General features: G+C 44.5%; 1 long non-coding RNA gene and 1 other non-coding gene across 3 annotated transcripts; one reads left to right on the plus strand and one right to left on the minus strand.

Annotated features, from left to right (window-relative positions):
• Positions 1-2,770: 2,770 nt before the first annotated feature.
• trnag-ucc (transfer RNA glycine (anticodon UCC)) lies at positions 2,771-2,842 on the minus strand. Its single transcript has one exon. It is a non-coding gene; the product is annotated as a tRNA-Gly (tRNA).
• A 3,631-nt stretch (positions 2,843-6,473) lies between these two features.
• LOC137316761 (uncharacterized) lies at positions 6,474-13,918 on the plus strand. Of its 2 annotated transcripts, none has more exons than XR_010961583.1 (3): positions 6,474-6,943; positions 7,320-7,402; positions 12,812-13,918. It is a non-coding gene; the product is annotated as an uncharacterized lncRNA (long non-coding RNA). The 2 variants fall into 2 exon arrangements; XR_010961584.1 differs by lacking the exon at positions 6,474-6,943 and adding an exon at positions 6,962-7,193.
• Positions 13,919-16,929: the final 3,011 nt, after the last annotated feature.

Genomic DNA, 16,929 nt, shown 5'->3' on the forward strand with positions numbered 1-16,929 from the left:
GATGCTGCCCGACTTGCTGAGGATTTCCAGCATTTTCTCTTTATGTTTCACATTTCCAGCATCCGCAGTATTTTGCTTTTGATTGGTAAACCTCGCCCTTTGACACACCACCACAGAAATATCGGTAAGAGGGTTTTACAATGGCGATAATCTTACCCAAAATGCCCCGCGCGGTAGAATACGTTCTACCTGAATTCGAAGGGGATCAGCGCGCAGGCGCGGGAAGTCCCATGGCCAGAGCATGCGCGGTTCTGGTCCGAGACACTGAGCGGGGCCGAGAGGAGTCTCAGCAACACCGAGTGCGGCTCAGAACCCGAATCAGAGCCGGGGGGCCCGGCGGACGGGCGGCCCGGGTGCCCTTAGCACCATTAAACCCCTCATCCAGCGCCTCCCTCGTCCCACCCTCCGCTTCCCGGTTTCTTCTCCTGTTTCCACCGAGTCCGACTCGCGACAAACTGCAGGACCGAAGCGCTCCCAGAATGCAGGGCGGGCCTGGGGAGCATGCGCAGTCTGATCGCGAAATCAGCGCCTTGGAGAGATGGACGGGTTTCTGGGGCGCGGGGGATTGTGGGGCTTCCGGCCGCCATTAGTCACCGGGAGTCGGTCAGTGTTTTTTTGCCGGCGTCGCGCACAGAAGCGTTTCTCGAAATACGGACTGAGGAATTGAGGGTCGGTTTGCTGAACAGACACTGACCGTACAATGTGGAACAGTGTTTCACAAACATTTTTCCTCGTGACCCAGTGGAAGGAAAACACTTCCCCCAGGGATCCAAAACAATAATATCTTCCGGCTGGAGTTTTCATCAAATCCCAATAAAGGTCAGTCCATGCTCTTCACTTCATTTCAAGTAATAACTAAAATTAGACATCGACGTTACTTGAAAAACATTTGAAATATTGTGTCAATTTGGTAAATAAAAGTTCAGGTTGAGTTTCACTTACTTGATGTGACGGATGTGTCTGCCTGTTGTTTATGATCTCGTTCCAATCTGGATCACAAGATGAAAGCGCTCCACGCATATCAGGCACGGTTGAGTCGGTTTCTTTCTCTTGTTTTTAACCTTCTCAAAGTCGAAAATCCCAGTTCGCAGATGTAGGTTTTTGTGAACGACAGGAACAACAGAACACTAATCTTACTTACAGTGGATAATCTTTGAAAGCACTGATCCAAAAATAAGACAAACTGAATGACTTGAGGCGTGTTTTCACTGCGCTGTCACAGGTGAGTCGCACCAGCCCGTTTTCTTGATCAGGCATCAAATTTAGCTTCATTATAGATTCAGGATTTTCGAAAGCAAAAGGATCTTTCACCCAACGCTTTTCCATCGAATTTTCAAATCCCTCTGCAGGGAAGTAGTGACTAAAATGGTCAGACAGAGCAGCGAAATGTAACTGTATGACACAGTTCATTTCATTCCCTTTATCTTGGTCGATACAGTTCTCTCCACCCCAGAGGGTTGTGGATGTTCAGTCGTTTAGTGTATTCAAGATTGAGTTTGATAGATTTTTGGACAAGACAATCAAGGGATATGGGGATCGGGCAGTTAAGAGCAGATGATCTATTGAATGGCGGAGCAGGCTCGAAGGGCCGTAAGGCCTACTCCTGCTCATATTCCTTATGTTCTTATCCTGCCAGAGGTGCGGTGCCCAGAACCGAACACAATACTCTAAATAAGCTCTAACCAGAGCTCTGAATAACTGTGACATAACTTCCACTCATTTTTATTTCCTGTCCCTTGAAATAAACATCAAAATACCATTACCATTTAAACTTATTTTTGCACCTTTTAGTGAATTCTGTACTTGGTTTCATTAACCCTCTGCTCATCCACAGTTCCTAGTTTCTTGCCCTTTAGAAAATACTCTGATCGATCTTTTTATGGTCCAAAGTGGATGACCTCACACTTCCCCACGTTGAACTCCATCTGCCACAGTTTTGCCCACTCACTGAATCTATCAATGTCCCTTTGCAACTTTCTGCTCCCATCTATAATGTTTACGGTGCTACCTAACTTAGTGTCATCCGCACACTTGGATATAAGGCTCTCTGCATAAGAATATAAGAAATAGGAGCAGGAGTCGGCCATACGATACGCGAGCCTGCTCCGCCATTCAATCAGATCATGGCTGATCTTCGACCTCAACTCCACTTTCTCGCCCCATCCCCATACACCTTGATGCCATTAGCCTCCAAAAATCTATCGATCTCAGCTTTCAATATATTCAACGACTGAGCATCCACAGCCCTCTGGGGGAAGAATTCCAAAGATTCACAACCCTTTGAGTGAAGATTTTTTTCCTCATGTCGATGCTAAATGGCCGACCCCTGATCTTGATACTCTGACCTCAAGTTCTTGACTCTCCAGCCAGGGGAATCAGCCTCTCCGCATCTACCCTGTCGAGCTGTCTAAAAAATTGACACGTTTCAATGCGATCATCTCTCATTCTTCTAAACTCCAGAAATATCGGCCAATTTTACACAATATCTCCTCATTGTACAATTGCAGCAAGTCCTTATTACTCTTATATTGCAACACCGTTGCAATAAAAGCTAACATATCATTTGCCTTCCTCACTCTCGTTCGACCCTTGGTGGCTCACTATTTCCAGTATATTTGTCATCTATTCCTTCTATAGGAAAAATAAATTAACGTTGTAAACATTTTGCTGTAATTATACCAGTTTATGTTTTGGAAACAATATCCAGCTGAACTGCAACAAATTCGATGGCAAACTTAATGATGGAAATAATTTAATAAGAATACTAAAATGCGATGGCTGGGAATCGAACCCGGGTCAACTGCTTGGAAGGCAGCTATGCTCACCACTATACCACCATCGCTGACAATCAGGGATGATCAAATTGCTCTCAAACATCAGACCCTGAACAGACACTGCAGGCTGTTGGATTTTGTTCTTCATTTCAACTGGATTCTGACGGATCCTTTCTCACTCTGTTGCAGTTCCCGTTTCCGCACAGTCGATGACGCCAACCCCCAATCAATGGAAATTACACAACAGCCAGTAATTCTTCACCTGATATCGGACTGAAGAGACAGTCGATACCTGCAATACTTGACCGGCTGGAAATACATTTTGCCGCAGCTCACATCAGCCATTGAGTAAAGTTAGATAATTACATTAAATCATTATGGAGACCTGACTACCAGCTGGGAACGAATGGCAGCTTCATATTCAAGTCTATAAGATCGTTAGAAAGGACAGAGAAATAGGGAAAGGAGGAGGAACAGCAATATTACTAAAGGACAATATTACAGCAGTTCAAAGATAGAATGTCAGTGAGGGTGAGCGGGCAGTGTAAACACTCTGAGAGAGACCCAAGGAGAGCAAGGTTCATGTAGTTGATGCAATATGTTTGGATTTTCCGAAGGCCTTCGATAAGGTAATGCATTGTCCACTCATGGCTAAGTTCAGAGCACGTGGGTTCAGGGACAGGTGATAGAATGGTTTGCAAGCTGGCATCAAAACAGAAAACAGAGAATAGAGGTTAAGGGTAGTTACTCAGATTGTCAAAAAGGTGGGAAGTGGAGTTCCACAGGGATCGGTGTTAGGACCACCGTTCACAATTTACATGAACAATTCGGGACTCGAGAATCGGAAGTACAATTTCAAAATTTGTGGACGACAACAAATTGGGCGATGTAGTTAATACAAAGGAAGAATGCATCAAAATGCAAGAGGACATTAATAAAGTTGCAGAATGAAGAATAAGGAGGTCACACACTGCTTGGATAATAAGAGTCGAAACGGGCTAGAGTAGCAAATGGATCTCGTGGTACAGATATAAAAATTACTGAAAGTAGCGACGCAAGTTAATAAGGTCACAAAAAGGCAAATCAAACACTGAGATTCAATCTAGAGAGATAGAATTGAAAATCAAAGAAGTTATGTTAAAATAGTATGGAACTTTGGTTCGACCACACTTGGAGTACTGTGCACAGTTCTGGTCTCCATATTATATAAAGGACTTAGAAGGTGCAAAAAAGATTCTCATGATACGAGAAATGAGAGGATATTCTTATTGGGAAATGCTGAACAGACTGGGGGTCTTTTCACTCGAAAAGAGAAGGCTGAGGGGTGACTTGATAGAGGTCTTATGATAGGGTTTCATAGGGTAGACATAGAGAAAATGTTTCCACTTGTGGGGAGTCCAAAACTAAAGGTAATAAATATAAAATAGTCGCTAATAAATCCAATAGGGAATTCAGGAGAAACTGCTTTACCCAAAGAGTGGTTAGAATGTGGAAAATGCTACCACAAGGAGCAGCTCAGGCAAATAGCACAGGTGCATTTAAGGGGAAGCTAGAGAAACACATGAGGAAGGAAGGAATCGAAGGGTATTCTGATAGAGTTGGATGAAGTAGGGAGGGAGCAGCCTCGTGTGGAGCATAAACGGCAACACAGACCAGTTGGGCCGAATGGCCTGTTTCTGTGCCGTAGTTTCGATGTAACTCGATGTAAAGGCTCTTTTCAGAGCCACCCACTGTATCTGTGAAAGGGCTGGTTACTGTCTGAAGGGAGACGCTGATATCATGCTACCAGCGTGGCTTTGAGCTGCTTTATTCTCGTTGTAGCCGAGATGAGGTATTAATGGGACTGGAGTCAGGGCACCGACCACACATCACCATATTTCTTGTGTTTATTTGAAATACTTGCCATGCTGGGCTCGTAAAGCATCACCAGAACTGCTCGACTAACCTTTCTACATCTGTGGGATTCAGCGCTTCGCTCCCTTTCTGTTCTATTTTGTTAGATTATTTACATAACGCATTAAACACACTGGGGAATCATTGAAATGTAACTCTGCACAGAAACAAATAACAGTGAATTGCCTGGTGCTCAGGAGATCAGAAAAATTACTCGCCTTTCGTCTTGTTGACTAATGAACCGAGTTTAGAGTCCAGCTATCCGCTTTGGTTCCATATGGGGGATTGAACAGAGAGGGAGGGAGCGGAGGAGACAGTGAAAAACAGAGCAGAGAGCGGCCTCTGATCTTCCAGCTCCACCTCCAGCTTTCTCCATCCGCCAATTTCAAACCGTTTATCGATAATAGAACCGAAACACAGCGCTCCGCACAAACCCTTACAGACTCGGGCTTCATATTCAAAGATTTCCAGAAATCCGGAGCTTTTAAATAAGCCCCGTTGCAATTAACAGTCAGTAATATTCCTGCCGAAATACAGTCCCTTCGTTAACAAGTCAACCCGCCTCCTTCCATTTCAGTCCCAGACCCGATTCTATCTCCCCACACATTCCCTCCCAGACGGGTTCAGCAGTTCACAAACACTTTATTCCAGCTGATGTTGAGAATCTCATCTGTTGGGGTTTGAGTTATGACGCGGAGTTTCTCCACCAGTGTTACCTTCTCACAGAGACACTTGCCCTCAATCTGTGAAAAGATGATGACCTTGAACTGGGACTGGAGCCGAACACATCCCCAGCTACAGTGAGGCCCGGCCCGGACATCCCATTCCCTCTGTTTTATATCAGACAATATCACACCTTCATGTCCAGCATTAGAGAAAGACAAACATACACTGTCAGTCTTACACTTCCTATCAGTGTGTTCATCTCCAGCACCAGAAAGCGAGATAAAGCGAGACAGATACGGTGAGAGATAGCGCGGAGAGACACAGTGCCAGAGTATCAGTTGCAGACTGAGCTGCAAAGCTAAGTGTTATCCAGAAAGATCCCATTGGAGAGACAAAAGATGCAATCTCATCTCTCACTGATATTGGACCAGAGGCAGACACACTATTAATCCCACCCTCAGTTCAGAGAGTGAAAAAACAATGGGCCACATTTGACTCTCTCTTGCCTGTTGTACTATATTCTGTTTTGCAGCAGAGGGACGTTCGGTATTACTCTCAGTCATCGAGAGTATCACTCTGATTAAATTAATCTGGGACTTCTGCTATCGGATATTAATCCTACATGGTCCCGACAAACACACCGACTCACTCTTTCCTCCATGTTTCTCCAGGATTGGTTTGAGAAATCCTTCCTCCAGTTTCTTCCTCACGCGTCAGTTTTATCAGCAAAGAGTCCAAGAATGAACAGAGCCCATTGGCTCATTTCAGAGCCGCCCACTTTATCACTGAAAGGCTCATTACCATCAAAAGATACCGAGAGAAACAGCAGGGATGGAAACATCTAGTTTAATAGTTAGAGATTGTAAAGTCAGTCTGGATTCCAGCGTTAGGCACTGGTGGAATCCCATCTGTTTCCCATTCTGGTGCCTGTTCCTGCACTGCCTGTGGACCCCATTCCCTCTGACCTTTCCCCCAGACCCACTTCCTTTGCTCAGACTCGGAAAAATTCCAATTGGGGAAAGTTTCCATCGATTTTTGTATTGGGAATTAAACCAGATATCTGCGCATGCGTGACTCAGCCCCGCCCCCAGCGCTGGTTGTTGGTGAGCAGAAGAGCGCATGCGCGCTCCCCTCCCCCAGCTCGGCCTGTGGGCGCCATTCCCTCAGTGAGCGGAAGAAGATGGTTTAAAACAGCCGGGAATGGAGAGATCACGGCCCCCGGGGGAAGGGAGCAAAGAGCAGCCTCGTTACAGCAGCTCATCGCTTCGGGACCGTGTCCGCAGATGGGCTCAGAGATCGGCATTGAGTCCGGGGGAAGGTCAGGGGGAGTCCGGGGGCTGTTTGTAAGAGGCGGAGTGGATCAGGAACTGGTCCCGGAACATGGAGTGAGCGGGGGAAGGGAGAGGTCATTCTCGGGCTGTGTGTGTCCAGGGTTTGTCCAGGGGAAGGGAGAGAGAATGGGAAGAACCTGCTATTTAAAATAATTGCTGCTTTCTCTCCCCAAATCAGTCGTGAATGTTCCTGGTTTAGTTCCAGTCTCACCCTGTTACTGGACAGTGAACAATCAGGATGTGGGGAGTTTTTCAAAGAGCATCTATTGCAGGCATCAGGTGAGAAGTGTGAAGGACACATTTTAAACAGCGGTTGCTTGGTTTCGGGTGAACGGTTAGTCCCATGTTAGAGGAGTTGAGAAACCTGACCGGTAAAAACGTCCCTGCCCCATCGGGTGGTCCCATTCACGGACCAGTGCAGGGGTTGTGTTGTGTCTGGATGTCAATAAATTGTTTTAAAATCGTCGAACACACCTGGTGTGCAGAAGCTGAGTGGTGCAGTACTGCAGTGGAGTCAGACACATACACTGTTTGTATCACTGGTTTTCATTTGTGGATATTCATAATAATCATTAACAGAGATATTAAACTGATCACTTTTGTATTTTCTACCTCACCTGTTCCTGAGTAACAAGAGATAATTTTCTTTCCACAGGCAAATCCTTGAAGGATCCACAATGAATGTGATGTTTCCTCCACCGAGGCACAAGGAACAGTGCAGCCAGCTCCTCACACACAGTAAGTACATTATCACACACACAGAGCACAGAGACACAGTCAGCTCATCAGATCCACAGTCTCAGACAGCAGAAGTCGTCAGTCCCACACTGATCCCAAGACCCAGAGACACATTTTCAATCTAACTGTCAAACAGAGCAGGTGAGGCAGACACTGTTCCATTTCCCCCTAACTCAGTCTCGCTGACAGGTGGATACAAAAAGCCCAGTCCAAATTCACACTCTCAGATTGAAAGGCACTGTGTCAATCTCACAATAGGGCAACATTAAATACCAGATAGAAATCACACATGGTACTCAATTGAAAGGGACAGAATGAACCCCAATAATGTACCCCGAGATTCCAATTGAATACCACCCCACAACTCGCACATGTGAGTTTAATACATGCAGTATCCATTTGAATAGTGTATCATGAGATACAAATTGCAGACAAGTCCAAAACTCATCTGCAGTATCAGACCGAGAAATGCTGTGACAGTGTAACCTGAGAAAGAAATTAGATACCAGTTTATAATACACTCATAGTATGAGAGTTAAAGATACAGTATCAATTCTATTAGTGCAGACTGAGATACATATTACATACCAGTCCAAAAATCTCATACAATATTAGACTGAAAAACACAGTATCGATTACAATAGTACAGACTGAAATACACATTATATACCAATTCAAAAATCATTATCAGTTTGAAATATATATGACCATTCACAATAGTACACAGAGATATTGATTTAAAAGTAGTCCAAAGATACACAAATTATCTGATTAAAAACCTCCAGCACGAAATTCTAAAGTTTATCCATATTTACCAATTAAATGAGAAAAAACTATTTAAACATGAAGATATTAAAGCTACAGTATTGAACACTATAATGTAATCAGAGAGAATAATTATAGACAGATGCAGAATAAATCCCACACTCATTTATGGTACCAAAGTTGACATATAATGAATCCCAAATATCTCATAATGTAGCAGAGACTGGCAGATAAAGTATGAATCCCACACTCACACAGCATCAGAGACTGTATATATCGAATGAATCGCAAACTCAAACACACTACTCACAAGATACACAATGAATCCCACACAGTATCACGGACTGAGAGATACAAAATGAATCTCACAGTCACCTATATTAGTGCAGGCTGAGTTACAAATTAGGGACCAGTCCACAAATCTTAGTGTCAGATTGAAAGATACAGTATCAATTCCATTAGTGCAGACTGAGCTACATATTATATACCAATACAAAAGACCAATGCAGATTCAGACTGAAATATACAGTATTCCATTTATGCAGACTGAGCTACACATTGTAAACAAGTTCAAAAATGTCACCATATCAGTTTGGAAGATACACTAAATCACAATTATGTTCACATCGATGCAGATTTAGTAGTAGCCCAAAAAGTGCACTCATTCTCTGATTATGACCTACAGCATCAGATTTTAAAGGATATGATTATCTACCACTTAAATACTGGGAAAAATTATTAATACATTTAGGTATTAAAGATACAGTTTTGAGCACCATGCTGTAAATTGAGATACAAATTAGATACAGATAAATAATGAATCTCATACTCAGATCCAGTGCCAGAGACTGACATATAAAATGAATCCCTCACTCACACAATGTACAAGTGACTGACAGATACAGAACGAATCCCACACTCACATACAGTAGCACAGACTGACAGATACAGTATATATATCACTCATATACAGTATCAGAGATTGATGGAAATGGAATGAATGTCTCACTCACATACAGCACCAGACACTGACAGATATGGAACGAATCCCAAATTCACACACGGTGCCACAGACTGACAGGAACAGAATGAACCTCATTCAGATACAATACCAGGGACTGACATATAGAGAATGAATCCTACACTCACACACAGTACAACAGGCTGACAGATACAGAATGAATCACAAAGTAACAGTCAGACAAATACAGAATGAATCTCTAAGTCAAATGACTGCAGACTGAGTTACACATAACATGCCAGTCCAAAAATCTTAGTGTCAGATTGAATGATAATGTATCAATTCCATTTGTGCAGACTGAGCCAAACATTATATAGCAGTCCAACACTGTCAGACCACACCAGACTCAAAGATACATCAATTCCATTAGCACAGACTGAGCTACATGTTACACACCAGTCCAAAAATCTCATACAGTAACAGACTGATTGATACATTATCAATTCTATTAGTGCAGGCTGAGCTATATATTACATTCCAGTCCAAAAATCTCACAGTGTCAGACTGAGATACAGAATTAATTCCATTATTATCGACTGAGCTACACATTATATACCAGTTAAATAATTTCACCATGAACAGATTGAAAGGTACATTATCATTCACAACAGAGTTCAGAGATGAAGATGTAATACTACTCCAAAACTCACACACGTTGTTTGATTAAAGAAAATCCAAAAGTGTATCAATATTTACAAATTAAACACTCGATAAATACTGCATATACTTTAAATTATTAAAGATATCGTTTCAAATACAATAATGTAAACTGAAATAAGAATATAGAATGAATCCAGACTTGCACATGGTCTCAGAGACTGAATTATAGAATGAAACCCAGACTGAGATAAATTAGCTGAGACTGACAGATACAGAATGTATCCTAAACTCATATACAGTATCAGAGACTGACAGATACAGGAGAAACCCCACATTTGCATACAGCACCAGAGACAGACAGATACAGAATGAATCCCACACTCATACACAGTACCAGAGACAGACAGATACAGAATAAACCACACACTCATGTACAGTACCAGATACATTATAAACCCCACACTTATATACAGTGTCAGAGACTGAGAAGTACAGAATAAACCACACACTCATAGACAGCACCAGAGACAGTCAGAAGCAGAATAAACCTGACACTCGCATACAGTACCCGTTACAGACAGATACAGAATAAACCCCACACATGTACAGTACCACAGACTGACAGGCACAGAATGTATCCCACACTCACACACAGTACCAGAGACTGACAGATACAGAATATTCCTCACATTTATATTCAGTACCAGACACAGACAAATAAAGAATGAGCCCCACACTCATTTGCAGTACCAGAGACAGACAGATACAGAATGAATCCCAAATTCACACACAGTACCAGAGACTGACAGATACAGAATAAACCCCACATTCATATACAGTACCAGAGTCTGACAGAATACTGAATAAACCCCACACTCACATACAGCAGCAGAGACTGACAGATACAGAATAAACCCCACATTCAAACAGTACCAGAGACAGACAGATGCAGAATAAACCCCACACTCATTTTCAGTACCAGAGACAGACAGATACAGAATGAATCCCAAACTCACACACAGTACCCGAGACTGACAGATACAGAATGAATCCCAAATTCACACACAGTACCAGAGACTGACAGATACAGAATGAATCTCACATTCAAATACAGCACCAGAGACTGACAGATACAGAACAAAAACCACAATCATTTCCAGTATCAGAGACAGACAGATACTGAATAAACCCCAAACTCATGTACAGTATCAGAGACTGAAAAATACAGAATAAACCCCACACAGGTACAGTACCACAGACTGACAGGCACAGAATGAATCCCACACTCTCACACAGTACCAGAGACTGACAGATGCAGAATAAACCCCACACTCATATACAGTACCAGAGACTGACAAATGCAGAATAAACCCCACATTCAAACAGTACCAGAGACAGAGAGATACAGAACAAAAACCACACTCATTTCCAGTATCAGAGACAGACAGATACTGAATAATCCCCACATTCACATACAGTGTCAGAGACAGACAGATACAATATGTACCACCCACTCATATACAGTACCAGGGACAGACAGATACAGTATATACCCCCCACTCATATACAGTACCAGAGACAGACAAATACAGAATAAACCCCAAACATATCTACAGTATCGGAGACAGACGGACACAGAATAAATTCCACACTGACACACAGTACCAGAGACAGACATCTACAGAATAAACACCACACTCATATACAGTATCAGAGACTGACAGATACAGAATAAACCCCACAATCACATACAATACCAGAGACTGACAGGAACAGAATGAATCTCATACTCACACACATTATCAGAGACTGACAGATACAGAATAAACCTCACAATCATGTAAAGTGCCAGGAAAAATTGTTTGGTTAGGGAGTGTCTGTAAATGAAGGAAACATGGTGTCTGGTAAGGGAGTGTCTATACATGAAGGAAAAACGGTGAAGGGTCAGGGAATATCTATAAATGAAAGAGAAATGGTGACGTGTCAGGGAGTGTCTATAAATGAATTTGAAATGGTGTCTGGTAAGGGAGTATTATAAATGGGAAAAGACATGGTGACAGGTCAGGGAGTGTCTAAAAATGAAGGCGAAATGGTTACGGGTGACGGAGTGTCTATAAAGGAGGGAGAAATGGTGACAGATGAGGCAGTGTCTGTAAATGATGGAGAAATGGTGACTTGTCAGGCAGTGTCTGCAAATGAAGGAGAAATGGTGTTTGTTCTGGGATTGTCTGTAAATGAAGGCAAAATGGTGACTGGTCAGGGGGTGTCTGTAAATGAAGGAGGAACGGTGATTGGTCCGGGAGTGTCTGTAAATGCAGGAGAATTGTTGACAGGTCAGGTAGTGTCCATATCTGAAGGAGAAACAGTGATGGGTCAGGGAGCGTCTAATAATGAAGGGAAATGCTGACGGGTCAGGGAGAGTTTGTAAATGAAGGAGAAATCTGAAGGAAAAGAGAGCATCTATAAATGTAGGAGAAATGGTGTTTGATCAGGGAGTGTCTGAAAATGAAGGGGAAATTGTGACAGGTCAAGGATATTCTTTAAATGAAGGAGAAATGGTAACTGGTCAGAGACAGTCTGTCGCCAAAATTGGGAGATATCACAGATGGACGGCTTACAGGCAGCTATAGGGAGGGACATTGTGTGGAAATGAGGGGCAGAGCATATACACACAGCCGGAGTCAGCATATTCAGGAGAGGAGAGGGGAATCAGTGAGTGTAGAACTGATGCCAACCAGAGTCAGCAACTTCAGGGGAGGAGAGGGAGGGGAACCAGTTGGTGCAGAACTGAACCCAGTCACAGTCAGGATCTTCAGGAGAGAGAGAAAACTTAAATAGAAGGAAAAATGTTGGAGATGGTGTGATGGGTTTGGGTTTCAGCAGAGGGAGGAGGGTGAGTGTGTGGACGGGGATTTACAGTCTGGGGGAATGAGCGGGAAGAATGTTCCATAGGAACTGGAATTGCCTGTTCTGCATTTCTATCCTGTATTCACAGTGAGGACTTTTGTTATCTCCTTTTACAGGGTATTACAAGGGGAGGATTTGCAGACGAGAAACTCAAACCAAACATCACATCAAGATCTGACTCCATTCACCAGCACCTGAAGATTATCGGCCTTAAAATATAGGAGAAATGTTGATCTGTTCTATCTGTGGGAAAAGATTTCAAACATCACTGTGACTGGAATAGCAGCGAGACACACACACCCGATTGAGAGTGTTCCAGTGCACTGACTGTGGGAAGAGCTTTCACCAGTTACACAGCCTGAAGAAACATCACACCATTCACAGTGGAGAGAAACGAGACACGTGTTCTCTGTGCAGACGAGACTTCTACTGATCTCCAACGTGGAGAGAGAGAAGGACACCCGCACCATGGAGAAACCGTGGAAATGTGGGGACTGTGGGCGGGGATTCAGTTACTCATCCCGGCTGGAAACACATCGATGCAGACACACTGGAGAGAGGCCGTTCACCTGCTCCGTGTGTGGGAAGGGATTAACTCAGTCATCCCACCTCACTGAACATCAACTTGTTCACACTGATAAGAGACTTTTTAAATTTTCTGTCTGTGAGAAGAGCTTTAAAAGAAAAAGTGATCTGCTGACACACCAACGCACTCACACTGGGGAGACGCCGTTCACCTGCACTAAGTGCGGGAAGGGATTCACTCAGTCATCCAACCTGCTGACACACCAGCGAATTCACACTGGGGAGAGGCCGTTCACCTGCTCCATGTGTGGGAGCGGATTCACTCAATCTTCCCACCTCAATGAACACCAACTTGTTCACACTGATAAGAGACCCTTTAAATGTTCTAACTGTGAGAAGAGCTTTAAAAGAACTTGGGATCTGCTGAGACATGAACGTATTCACACTGGGGAGAGGCCGATCACCTGCTCCGTGTGTGGGATGGGATTCACTCAGTCTTCCCACCTGCTGAGTCACCAGCGAGTTCACATGTGACTGCAGGGGTTGGATGCTGCTGTTATTGCTGATGTTAATCACATCCAGGACTGAACCATGTTCATTCTGACAGTTGGGGTTTGTTTCTGATGTTAAACTCCAGCCCAGTTAAAGGGATTATTAATATTCTGTACAAGTGTCAAATTAATCAGCTTTCTTTCAAACACAGTGTGTCCAGTCCTTGATATCTTGATGATAAGAGAAGCAGTTTGAGGACTCATGATGAAGTGAGTGGAATCCATCTTAGAACTGAGTTCCTCCACCATTTTAAAAGATGGATCTACAAATGTCCAACTCTGACAGGACAGAAAATTCTATTATATCACACGGTCCACTTCAATCAGGCTGAGCAGATTTCCACTACCCTTGTGTGGGAAAGAGTTTCCTGATTTCAATCCAAGACACCCTAGCTCTAAAGTTAAGTTTATGTCCTCTTGTTCTGGATTCACCGACTAGAGAAAATAGTTTCTATTTCTACCCTATCGAATCCCTTTATAATTTTAAATATCTGGATCAGATCACCCCTCAACCTTTTAAACTCAAGGGAATGCAAACCAAGTTTATGCAACCGGTCCTTATAATTGAACCCTTCAAGCCCCAGTGTCATTCTGGTGAATTTGCACTGTACCCCCTCCAAGGTCAATATATCCAATATGTCCCAGCACTGACTGTGTGTATAACAGGACTGGGTGTCCCAGCACTGACTGTGTGTTTAACAGGACTGAGTGTCCCAGCACTGACTGTGTGTTTAACAGGACTGAGTGTCCCAGCACTGACTGTGTGTATAACAGGACTGAGTGTCCCAGCATGGACTGTGTGCAAACAGGACTGAGTGTTTCAGCACTGAATGTGTATAACAGGACTGGGTGTCCCAGCACTGAATGTGTTGATAGCAGGACAGGGTGTCCCAGCATTGACTGTGTATAACAGGATTGAGTGTCCCAGCACTGACTGAGCGCAGAGTGTGGATGGTGTGTGGGAGGAGATAAATGGGTGGGTTCGATTCCATGATAGGTTGGAGTGACATGGGGTTGTCGGTGGAGAATAAATCGGTTGGAGGAGGTTACAGAGATATGGAGAGGGCGAGGACCATGGAGGGATTTGAAAATGAGGACGAGGGTCTTAAAATCGAAGCTTTGCCGGGCCGGGTGCCAATGTCGTAACACATGAACAGAAACTCACGGTTCACTGCCCGGCAGACAGGTGGGGAAGACATTGATGTCCGCGGAAGAACAGTCAGGGTCACAGCAGCAGTCGAGTTCGCAGACTCCGCCAGTCAGGTCACAGGTACAAATGGGAACGGCTGGAACAAGACACACACAGTGAGATCTTACAACAGAGCACGGACGGTTTCAAAGACCACCTCCCTCCCTTGTCTGAATCCACGATCGCCGTCTTCACCATCTCCCAAAATCAATCTGCAGACTTATCCTCCCACTGCTTTCTACTCACCGGATTACAGCTTCCAGATACCCAGCACAACCCACTTAATAAATAATAATAATTATACGGAGAGAATAGAGAAGCTGGGATTACTCTCTTTGGAGCAGAGAAGGTTCAGGGGAGATTTACCAGAATGGTCCCGGGGATGAGGGACTTCAGTTACCGGGAGAGACTGGAGAAGCTGGGATTGTTCTCCTTGGAGCAGAGACGGTTAAGGGGAGATTTAATAGAGGGGTTCAAAATGAGGAGGGGTTTTGATGGAGTCGATGGGGAGAAACTGTTGCCACTGGCGGGAGGATCGGTAACCAGAGGACACAGATTGAAGGGAATTGGGAAAAGAGCCAGAGGGAGATGAGGAGAATGTTTTTTGGCAGCGAGTTGTTCTGATCTGGAATTCACTGCCTGAAAGGGCGGTGGGAGCAGATTCAATAATAACTTTCAAAAGGGAATCGGCTCAATCCTTGAAGGGGGGAAATTTGCGGGACTGTGGGGAAAGAGCAGGGGGGAGTGGGACTAATGGGATCGCTCTTTTACAGGGCCGGCACAGGCGCGATGGGCTGAGCGGCCTCTCTCTGTGCTGTTTGATTCTCGCTCACTTTTGGGCTCCGACCCACGGCCCGTTTGACGGGGAGGCGGGAGAGTGACTCCCCCCCGAGCCCAGCTCGACACCGGGCGCTGACAGAGTGGAGATTCACGGGGCCCGCAGGAGGCCCCGAGTAACGTTCCCCGTCACCCCACCCTCCCCTCTCAGGCCACTCCCGGGTGCGGGCCCTCCCTCTGTCGGCCTCGCCCCCGCCCACAGCACCGCCCGCCCGCCGTCATCTTCCCGGCGCCGGCCTGTTGCTAAGGGAACGCGTCACAGGAACCGCGCGGCGCATGCGCGGCATCCCTCTGGCCCGAGCGGCACATACGCCTCGTGACGTCAGCGCGCAAAGGTGAGTGACGCTTCAGAGTGTCACGTGGTGGAAGGTGTCAGCCCAGGAGTCGGGGGAGGAGAGAGCTGTCAATCAAAGGGCCCGGATTCAGCACTCACTGCGCACAGGGTTTGGAGAATTTGTTTAAAATGCTAAATGTTCATGAATGAAATAAAATTAGAAATGTACCAAAAAGGGAAAAAAACTGCAAATACAATAATCTGAATTTAAAACAGAAATGTCTAAACTCACATAAGGCTGATGGTCTGGGTCCTCCCGCCACTATCAGTCTTCTCGACCTGGGGCATAGGATGAGCAGAATGCTTGAATGTACCTTTTTTTAATGCAGATGTATGGAATGGACCAGCGAGGGAGACTGTGGGGCCTGATTGTATCAGCAATTTCCAGAGAGTTGGCGAAGTACCTGATAGTGGTACCTTGGGATACGACAGCCTCGAAATTTAAAATTATTTTGGTGCATGTGCACTCGCTTTTTGTGATTGATGTACCTGGACACTTAAACCCCTTTGCTCCTCTACAGTCCCTAGTTTCTCACCGTTAAGAAAAGTCTCCTATTTCTCACTTGGTGCCAAGTGAATGTACAGAAGGCTGGTGTTTATGCTCTGCATGAGCCTCCTGTCACCCTTCTTCATCTAACCCTAAGAGCATATCTTTCTATTCCTTGGGATATGACAGCCTCGAAATTGGGATCTTCAATGTTATTTTTGATACATGTGCACTAGATTTCCAATCTTCGCCATCCAATAATAACAGACTTTTACTGATTGGTGCACCTGGACACCAAAGCCGCTTTGCTC

Source organism: Heptranchias perlo, unplaced genomic scaffold, assembly GCF_035084215.1.
Source record: "Heptranchias perlo isolate sHepPer1 unplaced genomic scaffold, sHepPer1.hap1 HAP1_SCAFFOLD_60, whole genome shotgun sequence".
NCBI lineage: Eukaryota > Metazoa > Chordata > Chondrichthyes > Hexanchiformes > Hexanchidae > Heptranchias > Heptranchias perlo.